Here is a 23,922-nt window from a genome sequence, read left to right as displayed (position 1 = left end):
AGAGAGAACGTGAAAGCGTCCTTACAGTGTATGGGTAGAAGCCGCTAGCCTGGGCTTCAGGGAGCCAAGGCACAGCCAGTACTGCTGTGGGGACTCCCTACCCCCCACAATCCGTATCATTCCTCTCTTTTGTGGGTTGAGGTTTGGCTACCTTCAATTACCTTCCCAGGGCTCCTTGAACAGTCTCCAAGAGCCAGGTGCCATCTTCTGAATGCCAGCACCATCTGGTGGCCATGGGCCATAACCCAAGCCTGTTGCTCCCCACTGCCACCCGGTGGCCATTAATGCCACAAAGTTTGCCTACATATTAAAAAAAATATCCGTGAAACTTTCTCACACGCTATCCTTTTAGCAACCCAACAAGATAAGTAGAGCAAGCAAACAGGAAGTCAGTTTTCAGAGAGGTTAGGAGAATGGCATGGAGGGACACAGCAAGCTCATTGGCTGCCACAGCCTGGAGTCACAGACTTGCTGGTGTGTGTGTGTGTGTGTGTGTGTGTGTGTGTGTGTGTGTGTGTGTGTGGTGTGAATGTATGTGTCTGTGCATGCATGTGGAGGCCCAAGATTGATATCTGTGCCTGAGGTAGGGTTTCTCCTACCTGGCCATTTCAGTTAGTTTAGGCCTGAAGATCACCCGACTCGGCCTCCTAAGGGATTTTACCAACACCCAGTTTTTACGTGGGCGACAGAGATCCAAACTCAGGCAAGTGTCTTATCTACTGAGCAATCTCTCCCGGCCCTTGACAGCCATTTCTCCAGGTGAGGCCCTACTGCATTCAAGATGTACCACAGAGGTCAGTGGATATCATTCCTCAGAAACAATGTTTACCTTATTTTTGAGACAGGCTCTCTCACTAGCCTTGAACTCACCACGTAGGACAGGCTGGCCGGCCAGAGAGCCTCAAACTGGAATTGCAGGCACATAGCACCATGTGTGCAGCTTTTAAAACATTGGGTTCTGGGATTGAATTCAAGCTCGCATGCTTGAAAGACAGGCACTTTGCTGACGGAGCCATCTCCGTGACTCAAGCTTTCAATTTTAGATGGGCTCAGCCTACCTTGAAGCTAAATGTGGGCCAATAGCAAGCCAGCAGGCTTGGTGTGTAAAATTTTAGGAAGAGTCTTAGAAAGGAGCAGGCAGACCTTCGGCTGCTAGCAGCTTCTGGAATGGTTTCTCGGGGGGCTGGTAAGATGGAAGGCTCAGGGGGTAGAGGTGTTTATGTGTGCAGACTGGCAGCCTGTACCCATGAGATGGCAGAAGACCAACTCTCCGACAGCCACAACATCTGGGCACCTGCATTCACATAGGCTTCCACAAACACATACCAAATAAATAAACAAACCCAAATAAGACTGCAGAGACTCTGCTTTCTGGACAGCAGTCCTGTGTGATTGCCCTTTGAGTGTGGGCCGAGCTAGTGTTTTGAATGAACAGATGTAGCAGGAAACAATGGGGGGAGTCACTTCCGAGACCAGCTTTCATGAGGCTCTGGCTTGTCTCACTCACGGCCTTGTTGGCTCTTTCTGCCTGCTCGGATGAAGCTGCCATGTAATGAGTTGGTTTATGAAGACACCCATGCCGTGAGGATCAGAGTGCGCCTCTGTCTACCAGCTTGCAGCAAGCAGGGTGTCACTAGAAACTGGGTGTCCTGGGAACAGAGGCTTTCCACCTTGAGCACCTGGGCTGACACCTCGGTTGCTGGCTTGTGAGAAAGCCTGAGTCAGTGGGCCCAGTCATGCCGCGGCGCCTGGATCCCCGACCAGAAGGAGCTGCAGGGCAATGCCAGCCTCTAGGTTTGACCCGCCTCACGAGAACTGGCAATACACTTTGCTCTTGCCAATTAGAAGATAGACAAATGGTTGGAATAGACTTCTTGAGCTATGGAATTGATTTCATAAAAGGAGTTTGTTCCCAACCTGAGGGAACATTGCTATCATTTTGGACTTTTTCTTAGCTGACTGTAACTTTTCATATTTTTGTGTTAATGAGGTAATGTGGTTTTTATGTACACGAAGCCATCTCCAAGCAGAGTGGTGAGCCTGGTCAGGTTTACCTTTCGTGTCCATATTATGGTCCACCTTTACCTTGGCACTTTCCTTGTCTAATTCCCAATCCTCTACCACCCCTGCCTTTGAGCTTCAATGGCCCAGAACACCCTATTCCTGCCTCTTTCTGTCACCGAGTTCTGGCAGAGTTCAAAGGAGTAGGGGAGTATGGGTGGGGTGGGGGAAAACCAGCAGATTTTTGAAATTTACTAGAAGGGAAAATTCTTAAAATACTCGAGCAACCTTAGTTTCGGGTAAGAGTCTAGGGCTGCACCCTACTCTGTGCTGAGTGGAAGGGGAGTGAGGGATGTGCTAGAATCAATGGGAGAACGAGAAACACGAAGGCAGCTTGATACTGGGATCTAGATCCCCCCTTCCGGGACTGCAGGAAGCCATTCCTAACCAAGAGCCTTATGCCTGTCATGCCAACAGTGTTCAGATATAAAATCTCATTCTTACTAAAAACGCAGGAGAATTTGGCCTTTGGGGCTCCCATAGCTTATTTCTACTATGGGTTTGGTAAATATTGCATATGTTAGTGTTGTATTCCTGACTAGGTATCAGGAATTAATTCTCATTCCTATGTGTTCCTGTCATCAAGCACGGTGTCTCGTACATAATAAGCATTCAATAAACTGTTGGGTATGTTGTCAGGAAGAGTCTTCATTATCTTAATCCTACTTCAGGAAGCCATACTTCCTCTCCCCCCCACGAATACAGACCGCTACAGCAGAATTTGTTAATTGGCTTCATAAACATTCCTGGAATTCCAGTCGGGCAGTGGTGGCACACGCCTTTAATCCCAGTATTTGGGAGGCAGAGGCAGCAGGATCTCTGTGAGTTCAAGGCCAGCCTGGTCTATAGAGCCAATTCCAGGATAGCCAGAGGTGTACAGAGAAATTCTGTCTTCAAAAACAAAACAAAAACAGAGAGAGAGAGAGAGAGAAAGAGAGAGAGAGAGAGAGAGAGAGAGAGAGAGAGAGAGAGAGAGAGAGAGAGAATCAGATCCAATGGAAATGGAGTAGCAGGCAGTTGTGAGGTGCCATATGAGTGCTGGAAATCAAACCCAGGTCCTCTGCAAGAGCAGTAACTACTCTTAACTGTTTAACTGTTTGGGTGGAAGCGTCACCCCAGCCACTGGCATCCAGAGATACAAAGAGTCTGGAATGTTCGGGTGGAAGTTCCATCCCAAGTCCCCTCCCCTGGGAGTTGCCTTGTCCAGATTCTGCCCTCCCCCCCTGAGAAAGCTGCCAAATGATGACCCATCCCCAGAGATACCACTCCCACAGGGTATTTAAACTGCCTTCCAGAGAACTAACGCCTGTTTTTCTGGTCTTTTTTTCCCATCTCCTCTCTGAGGGGCTGGAAAGCCATTTGGCATTGGGCTCCATTAAACCTGGGCCTTTTCTAATTCGGTTTGATTCGGTCTGACTCGGAATATTACACCGGTTGGAGAGGCTTATCCAGTGCTGAAGCATCATCACTCTAGCCCTGACCCATTTATGCCGGGCGGCGGTGGTGCTCGTGTTTAATCCCAGCGCTTGGGAGGCAGACGGACCTCTGTGAGTTCAAGGACAACCTAGTCTATAGTTTGAATTCCATAGCTACTAAGAAACCTTGTCTCGAAAAACAAACAAACAAACAAACCCCCCAAAAAACACTTCTGGAATTCCTGTCATGTACTGGGCTGTCCTCGATGCTGGCAGTGCCACAATGAGTCGAGTCTTGGCTCAGCTCTATTCTGTTCGTGTTCCCTGGCTTCCTCTGCAGTAGGGTCAGGTGGCTGGTGTTAGCCTATAGGCTAAGCAGAATGAACACATCCCTCTTACAGTCCAAAGCAACTCGCAGCTAGTGTGGGCTTTCTTCTTCCTCTGTGGAGAACTCTGAGGCCCTGTGTTCTGAGACTGCCACCAGGTGGAATGGTTTGAGTCCCAGAGACCTGGATGGAGGAGGATGACTGTTCCCATCTTTTTTGTATTGACTGCTTAGACAATCTCAAAGACACCTGAACAAAGCCCTGGGCAGGAGAGGAAGTGAGCCATATGGTTACTTTGGAGAATGTCCCAGGCAGAGAGAACACTCCAATGTTGTGTGTACTGGCTTGGCTACTTTATCAACAGTTTCACTTGTCGGGCCCACTTGGATGCTTGAATCAACTAAGAACCTGTGTACTTGGCTTTATTTATTCTTTTTATTTCAATAGAATTTCTTTTTTCTTTTTTTTTTTGACACAGGGTTTCTTTGTGTAGCCCTGGAACTTGTTCTGTAGACCAGGCTGGCCTCAAAAGAGATCCATCTGCCTCTGCCTTCAATTGATGGGATTAAAGGTGTGTGCTACCACTGCCTGGCTTTTAAATAGAAGCTTTTACAAAGCAGTTTTAGGTTCACAGTGAGATTGCGAGGAAGGTTCATAGACAGGCTGTGTATTTCCTGCCTGTGTCCCATATATCCAGCCTCGCCCTTTCAAGAGCAGCACGCTTGTTACGACAGCTGAATATCATATCACAAGTTTATAGCTTACAAAGGGCTCACCCTTGCTCTCTGCAATACGTCCTATACATATTACAAATGTATACTGACATCTCGCCATCTTAGCCCATATAGAGTGATGTCACGCCCTCTGTGCTCCAGCCAGGACTGGACCTGCAGGACTCCTGATTTGAGGCATCCTCTGCCTTCAGAGGCCAGGCAGTTTGCTGGAGATAGCTAACAGCGTACCAGTACCAAGGTCTCCATCCTTCCTGACTGCTGGGTGTCAAGGTGGTCAGCTCTTGCTGGTTTCCACAGCTCATGGCGGCTTTGCTCAGCCCTTCACACCATGTCTACTCAGTGACTATCTACTTACTACCTGTGTCCTTAAGGGTCAAGCTGGATAAATGCAGACATTCTTCTATATCTCACCAACCCATAGGAGGCTGACTTTGACAAGTAGTGTGTTCTAACTCAAAACATCCTCTGAATTCTAAAGAGAGTATAGTTCTTTCTGCTATAGTTTCCATAGGCTAGAAAATAATAATAATATTATGTGTAGAAAACTTTAATACTTAAGTGGACATTACACTCCCCTTTCTTTTAAACCCTTGATGCCTATGTTTACAGAACCATAAAAGAGACAAGCTTCCTATAACAATGTTTTTCAAACTGAATGTTGCTTGAATCTCTCATAAAGGAAAAACACTCTCACAAGTACTTTGAGTTGGCTTAAGATATCCTTCATAAAATTGCACACATACACATGCACGGATATACAAACACAAAACTAAGGAATGGACTCAGATTTATAGATTATGCATCTGTGAAAGCTAAAACGAATTTGTTAATTAAATACAAATAAAACTAGCAAATGAAGAGAAATTCCAATCTGTCACATTGATTTTTTTTGAAGGTTTCAAAGGTACTTTATTTTTTCTTCAATATGCCATATTATAGGGAATACATGACTCTTTGACTTGGCATCCCTTATTGGTTGGTTTTGAAACAATTCCTTCATTATTGCACCAGCTGGCATGACTACTGATCTCTCCATTCCTTGGGGGTGACTCTGCCAACAGGTGACCGGTTCCATTCTATTCCAATTTGTGTTGCTGTATATGCCCATGCCGAAATACAGAAGAGGCCTCCAGCTGCTAACATAGTATTTCCATATTTGTCGTGGAAATTAGGTGTCTGCTTCTGATGGCTGTGTCTTGCCACCACTTGCTGAATACTTCGAACTTGGAGACGGCTTAGTGCATTTTTGGCTAAGGGCAACATCGCGGAAAAGATGGAACTGCAGTGACGACCGGTGCTGCCTCTGTGCAGATTCGACCCAGCTACCCTTGCAAAGAGCCCTGAAAAACAAAATCTGTCACATTGATTTAACAGCAGGAATGACGTACGGCTGTAACCAAGTCACCCACCAAACCTCAGCACTGTCGACAGTCGACAGCAACAGTATGGTCCACTCAGTGCCCTGCTAGATGATGGTTCAGTTCTCCCCCACTCGCTGTTAACAGGGCACAGCACAGCATTGGCTAGGTGTTGTTAATCCCAGCACTTGAGAGGCAGAGGTGGGCAGATCTCTGTGAGTTCAAGGGCAGCCTGGTCTACAGAGTGAGTTCTAGGACAGCCAGAGGTACACAGAGAAACCCGGTCTCTTAAAAAAAAAAAAACCAAACCAAACCAAAATAAACAAACAAACCAATTTGACAATTGCTTGGTGTGACCACACCCTTTACTGTTAAGGGGTTCTGTTGCGTATCTGTCCTCAAGCCTGTAGCAATTCACTTGCTGCTCTTTGCCCACCACACGTCCAAACATAGGCAGTGGAATTTCAGTCCTAGAAGAACTACAAAGGGTTCAGACGTTTGGAAAGATTTCCTACCTCATGATCAATCCAATGCAAATTAAAATGAGATTCCATTTCATCTGTCAAATTGGCAAAGCTTTTTAAAGAAAGGTAAATGCTGGTGGGCTGGTGGGTACTCTTGAACACATACTGCGGAAACAAAATCTTCCTGACCTTTGTGGGAAGCAATCTGGTGGACTTAAGAGATTTCAAAACCTTTGAATCAGTATAGTTTTCTATCCTAGGGAAATAATTTTAAGCTACTGGCAAAAGATTTCTGTATGAAGATATTTATGGAAATATGAAAGCAGTGAAAAATAGAAGCCCCCAAATGTCCAAGTAGTGGACTAAAGGAACTAAAGTACAGGCGTACTTTGGAGATGCTGTGTTCTGGTTCCAGACTGCAGCTAAGCAAACATTCCAATAGTGAGCCACACCAACTTTCTGGTTTTTCAGTGGGTATAAAAGTTACATTTACACTGCTCTGTTGTATAGTCAGTATTGGATCACATTATAAAAAGACAACATACACAGCCTCAATTAGGAATGCTTTATTGCTAAGAAATGCTAGCAATAAGGATAACTGTAGTGGTCTGTCCTGTCCCTTCACGAGACAAGCCCCGCTCACTCCGTCCCCATCCACTGAGGCTAGCAGATCTTCCTTGCACTTCCAGCCTGAGTTCCTTCCTTTCCTTTCCGTGTCTCTCTCCTGAAGAGGCAGCTTCTGCCTCTCTCTTTGCTCTTTTCCCTTCTCCTCTTTCTCCTCCATAACCCACTAAATGAATACCCAGGACAGCTAGGGCCATTACACAGTCATTATCAAACAAACAAACAAACAAAAATGTATGGCCTTGTTTTTCAGTATTGGGGATCAAATGCCAAATTAGGCAAACACCATGCAACACCCTCAACTTCACATAATATATTTCTTACTATTTATACAGGTTTTTAAAGTTACATTTATTATTTGTGTATATGTGATGCATACGTGCAAGATGCCACACTGCAGTGCACACGTGGAAGTTTGAGGACAATTCTTTCTACTGTGTGGGTCCCAGGAAACAAGCTCAGGTTGCCAAGTTTGGTGGCAAGTGCTTTTACCCATTGAGAAATCTTCCAAGTTCAAGATTTCTTAAATGTTAAGACTTTCCCGGCATAGGGGATTAACAGCTAATCCCAGTAGTTGGGAGGTAGGTCAGGAGACTACTGTGAGCTCAAGGCCAGCCTGAGTTAGAGTGAGACCCTGTCTCAAAACAAAACAAAAAACCTAGGGCTGGAGGGATGTGGCATCTGTGGTTAAGAGCATGTGTTGCTCTTGCAGAGGGCCCAGGTTCTGTACCCAGCATCTACATGGTGGTTCACAACCATCTGTGTGGCCTCCAAAGGCATCTGACATGCACGTGGTGCACACACATACACACAGGCAAATATTCATATGCATAAAATAAAAATTAAAAAAGTTTTTAAGAAGTCATGAGTCTGGGAAAGGGACTGGTGGAGAGGTTGGCTGGGAACAGTTAGAATGTATTCTACATATGTCAAAGAACAAATAAATAAAAGTGAAAAATAAAAATAAAAATTTTACTGCTAATTCTCCTCCAAACCAAAATAAAAAATGATTCAAAAGTAATTATCCAAAGACAAAGACTTAATAAAAGTAGGCCCCAAAGAGAAATATGGGTAGTTTTTATTTTTAAACATTTCCTGGATTTTCCAAGCTTTCTATAATAAGCATCCACTATTTTTATTTTTAGCTAGGTAGCACTGGGCAGACAAGCATGTGACACTGTTCCAACTGGTCCACGCTGTGAACAAGGGCACAGGAAAGGTTGTTACACTGAAGGGGTTTCAGAGGTAGATCCACCCAAAGTCGTAGGCTTGCTTTCTGGAGTTACCCAGAACAGCTGCATTACTGTCATGATGAACTTTTTAAAATGGTAAACTAGGGGGCTGGAGAGATGGCTCAGTGGTTAAGAGAACTGACTGCTCTTCCAGAGGTCCTGGGTTCAATTCCCAGCACCCATACGACAGATCATAGTTGTCTGTAACTTGGAAATGTTTTTTTGAAAAGGCTCACTAACAACCTTCCCAGTTTTCATCTCCCATAACTCCACGCTCACTCGGGGCTCTGGTGTCACCACTCTCTCTACCCTGCTTTAGACAGGCTCCTGTCACAGTGCACATGCTTAGTCACAGCTGAAATGTGTTTCTGTGGGTGACAATGTAAGATGTTTGAGAGTCACTGTGGGTACCCTGACGACATTAGGCCAGCACTGGTCCCTAAACTCACCCCGGGTTGTAACTGGTCCCACTTCCCCTCGGGCAGTCTCTTGGGCTCCTGTCTACATTAGTCCCATTTTCTAGCTAAGGTGTTGATTATTTTCCTCCATCACGATCTTAAACACCCCTATAATTTGTTCATATCACTGTCATCAGCCTGCCAAGTTCTCAGCCCCAAAGTACCGACAGGACAGTCCTTTGTCTTTCCCACTTCTGGATCTGATCCAGATGTCGAACCCAGGTGTAGGAGTATAGTGAGCCTGTTTGATACTCCACTGATGCCAGCCATCCTGGGCGTTTTCTGTAACTCCTCCCGAGGCATCTTCTCCACTCTTCCTCCTAATTTCTGGATGACAGACAGGTCCATCAAGCACACTGCCTGCCTGCTGGGGTTAATGACACAGGGCAACTGTAAAACTCCAAGCTGTCCTGAAAGTTTTCATCTTTTCCCAGTAGCAAATTAGTAAAACCATGAAGGTGCCCTCTCTGTTTGATAATGTGACCCACCCTGTATGTTTGATGGTAAGATGAACTTTTTTAAAACGGTAAATGAGGGGGCTGGAGAGATGGCTTGGTGGTTAAGAGAACTGACTGCTCTTCTGGACCTGGGTTCAATTCCCAGCACCCACATGGCAGATCACAGCTCTCTGTGACTCCAGGATCCAACACCATCACACAGACATACATACAGGCAAAACACTGATTAAAAAAAGATAAATTGAAAAATAACAGTTTTTAGTATCCATGCTTATCTTATTTGCATAAACAATGCTTCCTCTTTCCCCAATAACTATCGACTAAAACTGACAGTTCTGGGTTCTGAGTTTGCCTTTTAATTAATTAAGAAAATTAATTAGCAGAAACTACCAAATCCAGTGAAATTAATTCCAACTCTATTCCCAACTCCCCATGCACCATCCATCCGTCCGTCCCTCAGCCCATAGAATTTGAGATAGGCCTCACTTTGTATCCTAGGCTAGCTTGAACTCACGGTGATCCTTCTGCCTCAAGCTCCTGCGTGCGAGAACCGCAGGCATAAGCCACTGTACCCGGTTTTGGGGTCAGTTTCTGGGAGGTCAGGTGAACTCACTGATCAGGGTTGAAAGGGACGTTCCTCTCCCCTCTGAGGACCTCTATTGACCAGCCTGTGTTCCTGCTCGGAGGCCCCAGCGGCGCCGGTGACGTTCCTAAGCGACGGGCGGAATCTTCCTTTATGGAGGGCGTGGTGCACAGGCTCGCACCGCCCAGCGCCTGGCGTCGGTCGCGGAGAGAGCGGAAGCGCGCCGGCGAGCAGCAGAGACTGCGCGTGCGTGGGCTGCCCTCGCGGGGTCACGTGGGCCGGGGTCCCGACGAGGCGGACGCAGGCTCAGGTAACGCGTGTCCCCGAGCGGGGAGGGGCGGGGCGGCGCAGCAGGAGTGCGCAGACCGGTCCTGCGCCTTGGTGGCTCCCGGAGACCCTGCGGTCACCGCGGGCTGGCCTGGGACTGAGTCTGCGAGGCTGCGGGACAGGCGCGCCCACCCGGCACCGCGGCTGGGAGGTGGATGCCGTCCCTCCCACGCCGCTCGGGATGGAGGCGCTCACCCCGTAGTACTGATGTGCTGCCTGTGGGGCCGGTTCCTCCTCGCCTTCTGCCTGTGTGCCCCAGCCCGAGGGCCGCAGGGTGGAAGTTGGGGGCACCCTTGTACCTTGGCTAGCTGTGCAGGTGTGGCACTCGGGGACAGAAAGACGCAGGAATCCAGACTTTGGGTGCACTAAGTGGGCGTGTTTCGAAGAAAGTAGGATTGTGCTGGCTTATCCGGAGTGGATGCCGAGCCTTCTCTAAGTAGGCGGGGCTGTGTTTGCCCCGATTGCTAGTGACTGAACTGCCCACTCTACTGCACCCCTCACCCCCTACCCAGCCCCCCAAAGCGCCAAGTAATGTAAGCACAGATGTTGCCTTGCGCTGCTAACTCTATTCCAGGTGTCTCTGTTTGGGAGAAAATTACACGTCGTGGTGTGTGGGTTTGTGTTACACTTCTGTGTTTGAAGTGCTTCCAATATAGACGAGGATGGGGGACCCACATGTGTTTAAGTCATGGGTTTGCTCATGTTGACATTTAAGCAGGAAAGTATGGAATCATCTGGCAATAGCTGACCCGGTTTGTAGAATACACAATAAAGATAAATGGAGTTTTGTTTGAACTGTTGGGCTTTGTATGGTTGAAGTGACTGAGTTATGTGAGAAAATTCTTTACAGACCTCGAACAGAATGAGATGCTGATTATTTTCTTTAGAGGTTTCCTTTGTAATTGGACTGTTGGCAGCCGGTGAGTGCTTTTGGTCTCACAGCATTTGGAGGACTGTTGGTGACTCTCAGCTTTACCCCACTATTCCGTCGACATTTTAGCCATGTGATGGAAGAAGTAAGGCCTTTGTGTGTGTGTGTGTGCACGGTGTGCACTCTCATGTCTGCCTTTTTGTGACTGTGTGAGTGTTCATGTGTGTGTACGTGCATGTGGAAGCCAGAGGTTGACGTTGGAGCCCAGAAGAGGTTTCCACCACCCTGGAGCTGGAATTACAAGCTGTTGGGAGCCACCTGGTTGGCACGGGGACCAACCTCTTACTGTGAGACCAGTGTACTTTTGAGGCCATCTCTGGCTAGCTTTCATCCAAATCGTGCAGCCATCTCTCTCATACCCTCTATTTTCTTTTTGAGACAAGACCTCTTGCCCAATGCATAGCTTGCTGATTCAGTTAGAAGTGCGAGTTAGTCAGCTTCAGGGATCCTCGTGTCTCCATCTCTCCAGCGCTGGCATTGCAGGCTCCTGCCACCATATGCAGCCTTTAAATATAGGACTTGGGGTATCAAACTCAGGCCCCCATATCTGTGCATCATATTGCTGAGCCATTTTCCCAGACTTACCTTTTTGTTTTTTAATAAAAGTTTAAATTTAGTTATTCTTTTGTGTGTCTTCCAAGGCATACATGTGGAGGTCAGAGCATAACTTTGTGGGATTCTCTCCTCCCACCTTAATGCGGGAATCAGATTTAGGTTGCCAGGCTTGCGCAGAAGTGTTTTCCCACTGAGGCATCTTGACGGCCTCCCATCCTGCTTTTGAGACCCCAGCCTGCCGGGTAGGCTGGGCTGACAGACAGGTCACTGGGCCCCAGGGATCTGCCTGTTACCCCTCCCCAGTGCTGGGATTGCAGATGTGGGCCACAGGTGGCCTGACTTTTTCCTGTGAGTCTTGGGGACTTAATGACAGATGTCATCAAATCACCAAACTCAGGTCATCACGCTTGGCAGGCATTGTACTGACTGAACTGTCCTCCCGATCCAGTGTGAACTACCTTTAACTTTTGATTTGTTTACTAGATTTCAAAGACCTTAGATGACATCTTTTCTTGACCCACAGTTTCCAGTCACCCTTGTGTATACTTATGAGGCCCGACTGCTCTCCTTTAGATGGGACTGAGTTATCGTTTGGGCTGCTTCACTGCGTCTGGCATCGTAAGCACATTGTGGGTTTGAGTCAGCAGCTGTAGCCCTATCCTGGACCCCTCACTGTTAATGACTTTTTAGGCTTACGTTGGTAACAATTATATTTTTCAAAGTTATGCCTCTTTCTATGTCAGAAAATCAATTCAAATGCACGTAAACCAAAAGAGATTTATTAGTTTATGAACCTGGGACACAGTAGGGTGTCATTACACCACTGAATGAGTATACCTCTACCCCTTCACAAAGAACCTCCAAGGTCTCGGTCCCGAACTCATTCTGTTCTGTAAAAAACAGGCTCCTGTCGGCCCCTCCAAGCTGGTGTACCTGAGTTGGGAGAAAACTCTTGCCTACAGTATTTATGTGTTCCTGGAAGGACTTTGATTTAGGCCAGATTGGAGACAGACGTCCTGTGCACACTCTTTTGGCTAGGTTCATGGGCACATGGTTAGTGTCACCACTAAAGTCACATGATTGGAGTGGCTTCCCCAACTGAGTACCTTTGAGGCATCCCAGGAAGACTGGCATGTGCTCTTAAGAACCAAGGGTGGTGGTGGCGCACGCCTTTAATCCCAGCACTTGGGAGACAGAGGCAGGCGGATCTCTATGAGTTCGAGACCAGCCTGGTCTACAAGAGCTAGTTCCAGGACAGGCTCCAAAACCACAGAGAAACCCTGTTTCAAAAACAAACAAACAAACAAAAAACCAAGAATCGCAGTGCAGCCGGCTTTTGCTCCACATTGGAGCAGAGTGCTGTTTATTCCTGTTGGCACAGATGAAGTCAGTTGCCGTTACATGGGCATGCGTGAGCTGAGAGTGACCAAAGGGACAGCAGGTATCCATTTTCCAGTCTGCACTCCTGTGAAACCTAGTTGGATGGAGTACCCTGGCAGTGTGAATCATATTTTTTCTTATTTCTCTTTTCTGTAGTTAATGGCTGGGTTCCTTTAAATGAAAGAGACACATGATACGTTTCTTTATTTTCGTGAATAAGCCGAATAAATGTGAAAAATCATAAAACCTCTGAGATCATGGAGGAGTTTGTGTCAAAAGCTGAAAGGCCATTAAAAATCATTTTTAGATGAACAAAGCTCTCCTAGATGCAGTGGGATGCCTTTGGAAATAGAATAGTATTCTGCTGTGTGATGAACACCATGCCCAAAAGCAATTTGGGGACGGTAGGGTTTATTTGGGCTTACATTTCCAGAGGGATTAAGAGTCCATCATCATTGTGGCATGGAAGTGTGGCAACAGGTAGATTCAAGGCTACAGGAACAGCTGAGCTCACATCTTGACCTGTGAACACGAAGTTGAGAGTAGAGAACCGGAATGGTTCAAGAATCCGAATCTTAAAAGCAGAACTCAGGGAACCTCAAATTGTAGCAGGAGTTGGAGGAGTCGGGCGGTGCCCATAGGAGTAGAACCAGTTGTAATTTGTCCTACTGTGGTGCAGATCTCTGTGCGCTCAGAGTCAAATGCTGTCCTTGACACTTAACAATAACACTGGTAATGTTGTTGTTTGATGTTTTACTTCTTTATTCTTTTTTGAGGGACCCACCACCCAGCTCCCAAATAAATACACACGGAGACTTATTATTAATTATAAATGACTGGCCTTAGCTTGGCTTATTGCTAGCCAGCTTTTCTTAGTTATCCCCAACTATCTTTTGCCTCTGGGTTTTTTCCTTTTCTTCTGTATCTTTTATTTTTTTTTTTTTTTGGTTTTTCGAGACAGGAATTCTCTGTAGCTTTGGAGCCTGTCCTGGAACTCCCTTTGTAGATCAGGGTGGCCTCGAACTCACAGAGATCCGCCTGCCTCTGCCTCCCGAGTGCTGGGATTAAAGGCGTGCGCTACCACCGCCCGGCTTTTCTTCTATATCTTACTTTCACTCTTACTCCACGACTGGCTCCTAGCATCCTCCTCTCCTTGTTCTTCCATTGCTCCTCTTTTGCCTTGATTCTCCTTCTATTTATACTCTACCTGCTAATCCTGCCTATCCTTGCTCCTGCCTCGCTATTGGCCATTCTGCTCTTTATTAGACCACCAGGTGTTTAAAAACCACAGCTTCACAGAGTTAAACAAATGCAGCATAAACAAAAGTCACATACCTTAAAATAATATTCCCCAACACTGATACATTCAGTTTACAGCACAGATGTTATTCCTATCTTCCAGTTCTTTTGTTAACCAGCAGATATTCATTAAATATCTATGTAACATACAGGTTATTAAACCCAGAGATTTAGAAGAATGGCTTCATTTTTCTTGTGTAGTTGGAGAGAAAAGATGTAGTTATATGGTAAGTTGACTGGTGAATCAAAAGAAGGAAGGTACCAAGACAGTGCTAAGGAAAACATGCCTTAAATAGGGTGTCACTGAGCATGCCTATAATCCTATCCTAGCACTTGAGAGTGTAGCCTTGGAGGAGCAGAGTTCAAGGCCATCCTGGGCTCCTAATGAATTCGAAGTCAGTCTGAGCTTTATAGTAGAGAATAGAGCGGAGCAAGGAAGAAAGTTCAAGAGAACAAACATACAAGAGCACAAAAGGGCAAGAGAGTGTGCATGCGCACGCTCGTGTGTGTGTGTGTGTGTGTGTGTGTGTGTGTGTGTGTGTGAGAGAGAGAGAGAGAGAGAGAGAGAGAGAGAGAGAGAGAGAGAGAGAGAGAGAATGAACAGCCTACAGGATTTAGAAGATGATTCAGGAAGAAAGGTAATGCCCAATGAATGAAAATGGACAAAGTAAAGAAACCAAAATAGCCGCTTCACGAGTGGGAAGACAAAAAGTTTATTCTACTGCCAAGGCTGTCTCCCTGGAAACCGTGAAGTGACAGGGGAATGATCTTTAGGGTTCAATGGGACTAGGAGAAAGGGGGCTTTTGAGTAGTGGAAGGAGAGAGCCCACAGGCTAGCATTGACCTTGACAAATAAATGGACCCCACAGGTGTGTGTTGAGGGAAGGGCCACAAGTTCCTCTTACCAGAGATAGGAGAAAGACTCCCTCCGTAGCAAGCAGGAACTTCTTTCAAGTTCCTGAGGGACTGGGGCTTTTGTCTAAATGTCTGACCTTGGGAAAAGGACTTTCTTGGGGGACAGGGTGTTCTAATCTTTTGTTGATGATAAATAAAGGGGTGATGTCTCTTCTGTAACTACTCCTGCTGAACTGGGGTGAAGTTGTTAGGGACTAGGAAGGCTGGAATGTTGGTCAAGAGGCTACTTGGGCTACCTGGACAGCCACCCTAGGTTCCTCCATGGCAATCTTGGTTTCGGTTCCATTGTGGGCAGAGGTCCCAGGGCAGCAGCAGTCTTTGGCTTCCAGGCCCAGAAGATCCAATGGACTTCCCTGTGGAGGAGTAACCTGAGGGACCTATCTACCTTGTCTGGGGGAAGCTGGGTAATCAACTCTCCAGGGACCCTGCTGTGGCTGACTTTGTCACATTTGAAGCAAGTTCAGGTGGATTTCATCTGTGCCCCATCATCTTCTTTGGGGAACATCTGAGAGCAGCTGCCAGGAACTGGCACTTCTGTCTGTCTCAGGAAGCTTTCTCCATCTCTACCTGCTCCTCACTTCCCTTAACACCTTAAATGCCATATTCAGCAGATCTGTGGGGAGTTTTGAGGGCCCACAGCCAGTCAGGGAGAGGAAGTGAGAGTTGAGGACAGGCATGCCCTCTTGAGAATTAGGGTTTTGCTTTGTGTACTAGAGGAGGGCAAGGAACTCCACAGGATTTTCCCCTGGGTGACCTCTCTCAATTTATCAAAATTAATTACCTTATGAGAGGCCTTTTGGAGGCTAGACAGGAGGCCAGTAACTATTTTATCTCTGGCTACCCTGCTTGGGGACTGATCCTCAGCATTTAACCTGGTAGTTCTGGTGGGGGTCTGGCAGGGAAACTGTCTGCCCCTACTGGACAGGACTTGTCTGTGTGGCAGACCTCATCTGTGTGGACTTGAGCAACCTAGCAAACCCTCTTCCTCAGGGTTGAGAACAGAGGAAAGAATGGCATTGAGGTCATGCCTGGGGAGGCTCTAGGTTTTTTTTTTTTTTTTTAAATATTTATTTATTTATTTATTACGTATACAATATTCTGTCTGTGTGTATGTCTGCAGGCCAGAAGAGGGCACCAGACCTCATTCCAGATGGTTGTGAGCCACCATGTGGTTGCCGGGAATTGAACTCAGGACCTTTGGAAGAGCAGGCAATGCTCTTAACCACTGAGCCATCTCTCCAGCCCCGAGGCTCTAGGTTTGAGTAAGGCACCGGAACTCTTTGGTGACCTTAGAAGAGTCAACAGAGAAAGAACCAAGGCGCCCTTCTGTCTGAGAGAGGTCAGCCATAGAAAAAGGGACATGTATGTGGAGGGGACCATTAGGACCCGGCACTTCCCAGAGCGGGCTGGGTAAAGGCCTTCAGTGCAGCACGCTCAGGTGTTGTGGGAGGTGATGAGGAGAGTGTAGTTGAGGTCCAGTTAGGGTTGGGGGACGTTGGCTGAGGGTACCAGAGAATTAGGTTGAGGAAGAGGGTTAGGCTGAGGACGCTTCTGGGGTGGGGCCGAATCCTTTATATCTAAGTCAGAAAGAGTGTTTACAGTTACAGAGAGATCTGGGTCCTCGTCAGCTTCGGGAGGGGATTTGGCTTTTGTCAGGAGAACGCAATGAGCATGGCATGAGTTACAGAGGGAGGGATGTGAACGGAGAGTGAAGAAAGCCCGCACGTGGTCTGTTTGCCCATGCATTGGCAGTGTTTGTCAGGATCAGTGAGGGTTTGGTAGTCACATACGCCATTGAAACTGTCTAGTTTGTATGGTGGCCAGGCTGTGCTGCAGTAAAAAATGATGAGAGCACCAAGACTGAGGTGTGTTGAGACTTGAGTAGACAGAAAGTGGAGCTGAGGGGTTAGGTCTTGAGTGGGGAGAGCCCATGGTCAAAGAGTGACAGAGGTACATGGGGGGGGTGGGCAACTCCTTAGTTCTCTCCACAGAGGGAGCTGAGGTGACTGAGTTTCTGATCGGGGTGTCCCCAAGCAGACTAGAGGGAAATGTCCCAAATCACAGAGGAGAGGCTTCCCTCTCCATGTGAGAGAGGTCCAGTAGGGTGAGAGGATGCTTCCTAGCACACCGATGTGGCCTTCATAGTACAAGTAGACAAGGCAGGAGCTCCGTAGTGACTCTAGCCAGTAGAAGGGGAGAGACAAGTGGTCAGAGCAAGCAGAGGAGAAAACAGCCAGAGAGGTGCATTGGGAGAGGCTTTGGAAAAGGGGGAGTCCAATAGAGAGAGAGGAGCACGTGTCTTAGTAGGGAGCATTGCCCATAGGGCATAGAAGGGAGATGCCCAGGTGGTGGGCTCCCCAAAAGGGCCTAGAAAGGAGAGAGGACACTTACCAAGTAGGTGAGGAGAGACCAAGATGTGTAGAGCAGGAGGAGCAACTGGGCTCCAGCATCTGGAACCAAATATGTTGGGTGGCAGAAGCCAGCACAGGCAAGTGATCCCCACCCAGGAGGGCAAAATTGGCATGTGTTCAGCTAGGAGAGGCCTAACCCCTTGGAGGGGGAGCTCACTTATGCCCCTTGCAGGTTTTGGGCTCTGGATGAAAGAAAATGGGTGCAGTAAAGTAACCAAAATAGCCACTCTAGGTGAAAAGAGAAAAGTTAATTCAAACTGTCAAGGCTGTCTGCCAGGAAAGCAAGGAGAAGCAGTGACAAGGGAGAGACTTCCAGGGTTAAAGGGGACAGAAAGAACTGGAACTCCTGAGCTAGAGTGGGACCTGTGAGCAGGGATGGAGGGAGCCCACTGGCTAGCACTGACCTTGAGAAATTAATGGGCACCTAGGGCCACAGGTTCCTCCACCCTGAGCTAAGGAAAATGACTCTCAAGCAGGAACTTTCTTCTAGCCCTGGAGGGAAAGGGGCTTTTGTCTAAATGCCTGACCATGGGAAAAGGGGGGGGGGAAGGCAGATACCCAGGTCACAGTTGGACAGCACACACAAAGAAGGAAGGAACTTTGGTATAGAAGAAAACAGTGGGAAGAGGAGGGAGAGTGGAAGCCATTTTGCCTCTGCCACCTGGGATTGCAGGCCTCTGTTTCAAGAACTCATGGTGGTGTGGAGAAAGTCAGGAGTACCTGTGTACAGGCTCAGAATCTGGAGTTTTATCCTGTGCAGGCTGCTAAAAATGAGATGTTTCACTAGAGGAAGTTAGTAGAACATGAATATAAATTAACTCACAAGACACAAAGCAAAGAAGGGAAAACACTAGGTTAAGATGAGCAGAAGCAAGGCTGGCTAGCATTGTTTCCTTACCAGGATTGTGTGGTATTTGCTACAATACGTTAACGTTACTGTGGTATATTAACTAGTGAACCCAAAGGATGAAAGTTCCAAGGTGGTGTTTAGGAAAACATTCCTTAAGCAAGGTGTCCCTGAGCATCTTGAGCATCTTACGAGGACTCTCAGAAGGGGAAGAGCATTTGTGTGGTCCAGGCTCCTGGGACTTGGAAGATGGGTGTGAATGTCAGTGTTGGACCCTGAAGTCCAATCACTGAGGAGGAGTTGCCCCAAGAAAACACCCTCACACCGCAGTTGATGTAAAAGCATAAGGATTTTAATTAATTCTGTCGCAACAGGGTCTTTCAGCATTCGGAAAGCCAAAAAGACCCCGAATAGCTGGTACAGGCTACTTTTAAAGTAAAAAGCTACAGAAGCAAGGGGGGAGTCTGGGGGTTGTTCTTCAACTATTATGATTGGCTTATTCAAAAGGCTACTGGCAATGATTAGTCTGAGCCAGGGCGGGAGAGTGGTTGCCAGATCAGGTGGGGTAAGGGGGAACATCTGTGGGTTACTTTGACCCCTTCCCAGGGACTGAGTCAAAATATCAGGAACTGAGTCAACACCTAAGGGTAATTGTTAGATTCCTGGTTCCCAGGGGAGGCGATGGGGGGCCTCAGAGTTATTTTAGAGTTCTACAGTTAGCTACAGTCAGAACCTAGTCCAGTGCTGGCCACATTGTAGAGCACTGGATCTCAACCTGTGGGTCACAACCCCTTTGAGTTTGAACGACTCTGTCACAGGGATTGATAAGTATTGGATACCTGGCTACTGGGTATTTTAGATGCTGGGACTTGAACCTGGGTCTTCTGGAAGAGCAGCCAGTATTCTTAACTGCTGAGCCCTCTCTCCAGCCTTCCCCCATTTTAAAAAATGGTCCCTGGCTGTTAATTTTTGAGAATAACTTTAAAAGGAAATAACCTTGAAAATTACCAAGAGGCTGATCTCTTTTGGTTGCCCCCCACCCCCCACCCCAGACAGGGTTTCTCTGTGTGACAGTCCTGGCTGTCCTGGAACTCACTATGTAGAACAGGGTGGTCACTCCCTGAGTTTGCTATTTCAGAACATTGAGGTGTGGCCAGAAGCAAACTAATTGAAGTTTGCTAACCATATTTACTTCCTATTGTTGCTGTACAAACCATGACACATTCGGTGACTTAAAACAGTATGCTTACTATTTAGTTCTGTTATTCATAACTTGTCTTAGTAAAATCAGGGTGTCAGGAGAGGCCTTTGGCTCTAGAACAGTGGTTCTTAGCCTTCCTACCACTGAGACCTCATGTTGTGCTGACACCCAACCATAAGATTATTTTTATTGCTACTTAATTGTAATTTTGTTACTGTTGTGAATTGTAAATATCTGTGTTTTCCAGTGATCATTTGGCCATCAAAGGGGCCGTGACCCATGGTTGAGAACCACTGCCCTAGGGTCTGTAGGAGAGGATCTGTTATGTTTAGGGGCAGTCTGCGTTCTCTGAGCCCTAACACCTTTCCTTCGTGTGTCTGGAGTCATCCTGGCCTCTTCCTGACCCTGTTTCTGTTGTATAGTGCTTCCTTTGACTGTGACAGTTTTCTGCCTCTGTCTTCTACTGTTAAAGATCCGTATTTTTATATTGGGGGATACTTGGATAACCCGGAATAAGGTCTCCATCTCAAGGTCCTTTTTCTTTTTGGTTTTCAAGACAGGGCTTCTCTGTGCAACAACCCTGGCTGTTTTGGAACTCGCTTTTTGTAGACCAAGCTGGTCTTGAACTCACAGAGACCCGATTGCCTCTGTCTCCCAAGTGCTGGGATTAAAGATGTGCACCGCCACCACCACCACTTGACTTAGGTCCTTATTTAGTTACATCAGCAAAGTTCCCTTTGCCATAGAAACTACATAATTACAAATTCCTGTAATTAAGATAGGCACCATCAGATACCCAGTGCTTCCTCCCTCGGGTATGTTCCGGTGTACCCCCCATGTGTGTGCATGCACATATGCATGTTTGTATTTTTGCATGCTCGTGTGTTTGTGTGTGTGTGTGTGTGTGTGTGTGTAGTCTGATGTGTTCATCTGTGCATGGGGGTCAAAGATCAATGTCCTGTGTCTTCCTCAGTCACTCCCTACCTTAATTACAAGGTCTTTCCCTGAACCCGGAGCTTGTCAGTTCAGCTAGAAGCCTAGGGATCCTGCTGCCCCCTTCTCCCAAGTCCCACAGGTTGGGCTCACAGGCATGTGTCACTGTACTCAGCTTTTCATGTGGGTGCTAGGGATCAGACTCGGGTCCTCATATTTTCAAAGCAAGCACTCTGCTGACTGAGCCATCACCCCAGCCTCTTAATCCATCTCTGAATGGAGACAAGAGTAACGGGAGTAACTCTACACTAGTTACTCTAGTGACCTTTAAAAGATCAGTATGGTAACTTTTAAATCAGACGTGTCTACTCCAGTGAGAGTATTTGCTAACACAGAGAAAGAAAAGATGTAAAAGTATATACAAAGAGGTGAAGATGAGGAGATGTGCCTTCATCAGTGAAAATAGACAGTAGTGCTAAGTGGAATATGGGGCCAAGCAGGATGGGTTAGTGTAAGAGAATCTTCAGCAATAATTCAAGGTCTTGAGGGTGTCTGATAACTTCGTGTTAGTCTCACAGAGCTGTTGACATTCATCACGTGACCAAACTGCTGTCGCGTCAGAAGATAAGTGTGATATTTACAAAACTACTAATCTCAATTTAGAGTCTTTAACTTTGAAGGTTTTGGAAATCTTGAGGAACTTGTAAATCATAACATATATTATTTCTTGAAAATGACTGTATCTTCGCATCACTCAGTGCCTCGTAATCAGTGTATCCTTTATTGCCATGGTGTCCCTGAAGAAAGGAGCTACATTCTTCTGTCAGGACTCCTAAGAGTCCCAAGAGGAGAGGGATGGAGGAAGTGGGAAGAGAGAGGTAGGGTAGGTGTGGAGGAGGAGTTTGTTGGTGGCCTGTGTAGCCAAACTGCCCGAAGCTCTGGGCAGAGCTGATTGGAAAACTAGAACCTGGATCCCCCCCTCCCCCCATCTATACTTTTTGAAAGACTGATTTAATTCCCCTGGGGAGTGTGGGCCTGGAGTGAAGTCCTGCCGGTAGAGGCAGGTTCCAAACCTGGCCTTTCTGTTGTTTAACTCCCTCTGTATAATAGAGGGTTACTCAGGCCTCTTCTCCCCAGTCCCCTTGATGTTTGGCGGCCTCCACAGAGAGCACCGCTGGAGAACTCCTTCCAGAACAAGAGGTGCTGTTCTGGCAAAGCAATACAAACAACACAGATGTTCACACGGTTCCACTTACAGATGTAGAAATAAAAGGGGTTCAGAGCGACCAGATTGCCCAACGTCACAGATAGGAACTGGTAAAGTCCAGATTGAAACCTGATGTGTGTGCACATGTGTGCGTGGTCATGCAGCGGCCAGAGAATGGTTCAGCTCGTCCTCCTGAGCTCGTCCTCCTGAGCTCGTCCTCCTGAGCTCGTCCTCCTGAGCTAGTCCTCCCCAGCTCGTCCTCCCCAGCTCGTCCTCCCCAGCTCGTCCTCCCCAGCTCGTCCTCCCCAGCTCGTCCTCCCCAGCTCGTCCTCCCCAGCTCGTCCTCCCCAGCTCGTCCTCCTCAGCTCGTCCTCCTCAGCTCGTCCTCCCCAGCCCGTCCTCCTCAGCCCGTCCTCCCCAGCCCGTCCTCCCCAGCCCGTCCTCCCCAGCTCGTCCTCCTCAGCTCGTCCTCCTGAGCTCGTCCTCCTCAGCTCGTCCTCCTCAGCTCGTCCTCCTCAGCTCGTCCTCCTCAGCTCGTTCTCCTCAGGGTCTTTGTTTTTTAAAAAGTATTTCTCTATTTATTTATTTTATGTGGAAAAAGAGGGAGAGGGAGAAGGGGAGGGAGGGAGACAGACAGGGAGAGAGGGAGTGAGAACGATCAGTTCCCAGATGGAAGTGGGGACACCTTTGAGGAGTTGGTCTTGCCTTCCTCTCGTCTCTCCTGCCATGTTCTCCCAGGCTAGGTGGTTCTGTCCCTTCTCATCTCACTGTATGAGTTTGGAGGTTACACATGTGTGCCACCGTATCTGGTTTTATAATTTAAGTATCATTTATTTATTGTTGGGGGCATGCATGCTTACATGCGTGGGGATCAGAGGACAGCCTGTGGGCGTCCGTTCTTTCGTTCTGTTCTGCTGTTGTTCTGGAAAGTGAACTCAGGTCATCAGGCTTACGTGGCAAGTGCGTTTGCAGGCTGAAACGGTTCTGCCGTCTAGCTGCCCACTGTCTCTCTGTCTCTGTCTGCCTTTCTCTTTCCTCCTTCCATGTGGTTCTTCCCACTGTTTAAGAGGCTGCAGAAGTACCCAGCATGCGTGCGTGCGTGCGTGCGTGCGTGCGTGCGTGCGTGCGTGTGTGTGTGTGTGTGTGTGTGTGTGTGTGTGTACACGGGGTCAGGAATCCCAGAGTGGGTGCACAGGATGATGGGAGGAGATTATAAAGAAGTAACTTGTCCAGAGTCTTTGAAGGCAGGTGTGTGAGCATCACTGTTGCTGCTGCCTGTGTTGATAAGGAGCAGTGCGTTAAGTACCGGATATGATGTGTTCAGATGTGGCCAGGGAGAATGCCCTCAGCTATGTTCCTAGGAACGTTTTCATAGCATGTGTCTTGAAGAAAAAACATTAGAGTTTGTTTCAAAGAAATTAGTCTGTGTTTGGAAATATTCCAGATGGGTTAGAAGAGTCAATTTTAGTTGTAAAAAAATCAGTTTTCGTAAGTCCATATGTCTTACATGTATTAGCTATTCATTTTATTTTAATACCCTAATCATAGATGCTAAAAATTGTCAGTGAGTTTGGGCATGTTGCTCAAAGATAACTAAGCTTACTTGTGTTGTATTTTATTATTGTGTGTGTGTGTGTATGCACACACGCTAGAAATAGAAGAAAAGATCTTGGACACACTAGATAAATTATCTTTACCACTGGCAGATGGTATTCTGAATCCATTTAAGTTAATTTAAAAAAGCTGAGTTTTCTAAGGGCTGGAGAGATGTTAGGAGTTAAGAGCATAGTTAGGAGTGTTTCCTGTGCAATTGTGAAGAAGGGAGTTCAGCTCTCGGCACCCACATAACCACCAGGCTTATGGCACATGACTGTAACACAGCAGTTATGCTTCCTTTGAGGGGAGTGGAGACAGGAGCCCCACGGGGTTTGCTGGTTTCCAGCCTATCTGGGAAAACCCTGGGGTGAGGGAGAGACCCTGCCTCAAAGGAATAGATGGAGAGTCAGTAGTTGAGGAAGACACTTAATGTGTCTTCAAGCCTCTGCTCACTCACACACATACAGTACATCTGTATACATTTCTAGATTCTTCAGTATTTATTCTTCTCTAAAGACAGCCATATTTTCCATGACTGGCTTTGTGTAATTATTTTATTCTACAGTCATTGTTGCTGCTCCCTTTCAGTCGGCTCTTAGGTTTGATA

The 23,922-nt window shown here is 47.1% G+C and overlaps 1 protein-coding gene and 1 pseudogene across 1 annotated transcript in view; one reads left to right on the top strand and one right to left on the bottom strand.

Moving 5' to 3' along the window:
* Positions 1 to 5,419: 5,419 nt before the first annotated feature.
* On the bottom strand, positions 5,420 to 9,836 carry LOC142847449 (cytochrome c oxidase subunit 7B, mitochondrial pseudogene; annotated as a pseudogene).
* Positions 9,837 to 9,963: 127 nt separating this feature from the next.
* Vps8 (VPS8 subunit of CORVET complex) overlaps positions 9,964 to 23,922 on the top strand; it is a 216,249-nt gene continuing 202,290 nt past the window's right edge. The window contains exon 1 of the mRNA XM_075968097.1: positions 9,964 to 10,023. The gene's annotated coding sequence lies outside the window, so the exon portion shown is untranslated. The remainder of the gene's footprint in view (positions 10,024 to 23,922) is intronic.

The sequence above is a fragment of the Microtus pennsylvanicus genome, chromosome 1, assembly GCF_037038515.1.
Source record: "Microtus pennsylvanicus isolate mMicPen1 chromosome 1, mMicPen1.hap1, whole genome shotgun sequence".
Taxonomy (NCBI): domain Eukaryota; kingdom Metazoa; phylum Chordata; class Mammalia; order Rodentia; family Cricetidae; genus Microtus; species Microtus pennsylvanicus.
The sequence above is the reverse complement of the archived record's forward strand: the minus strand, read 5'-3'. Positions and strand labels throughout refer to the sequence as shown.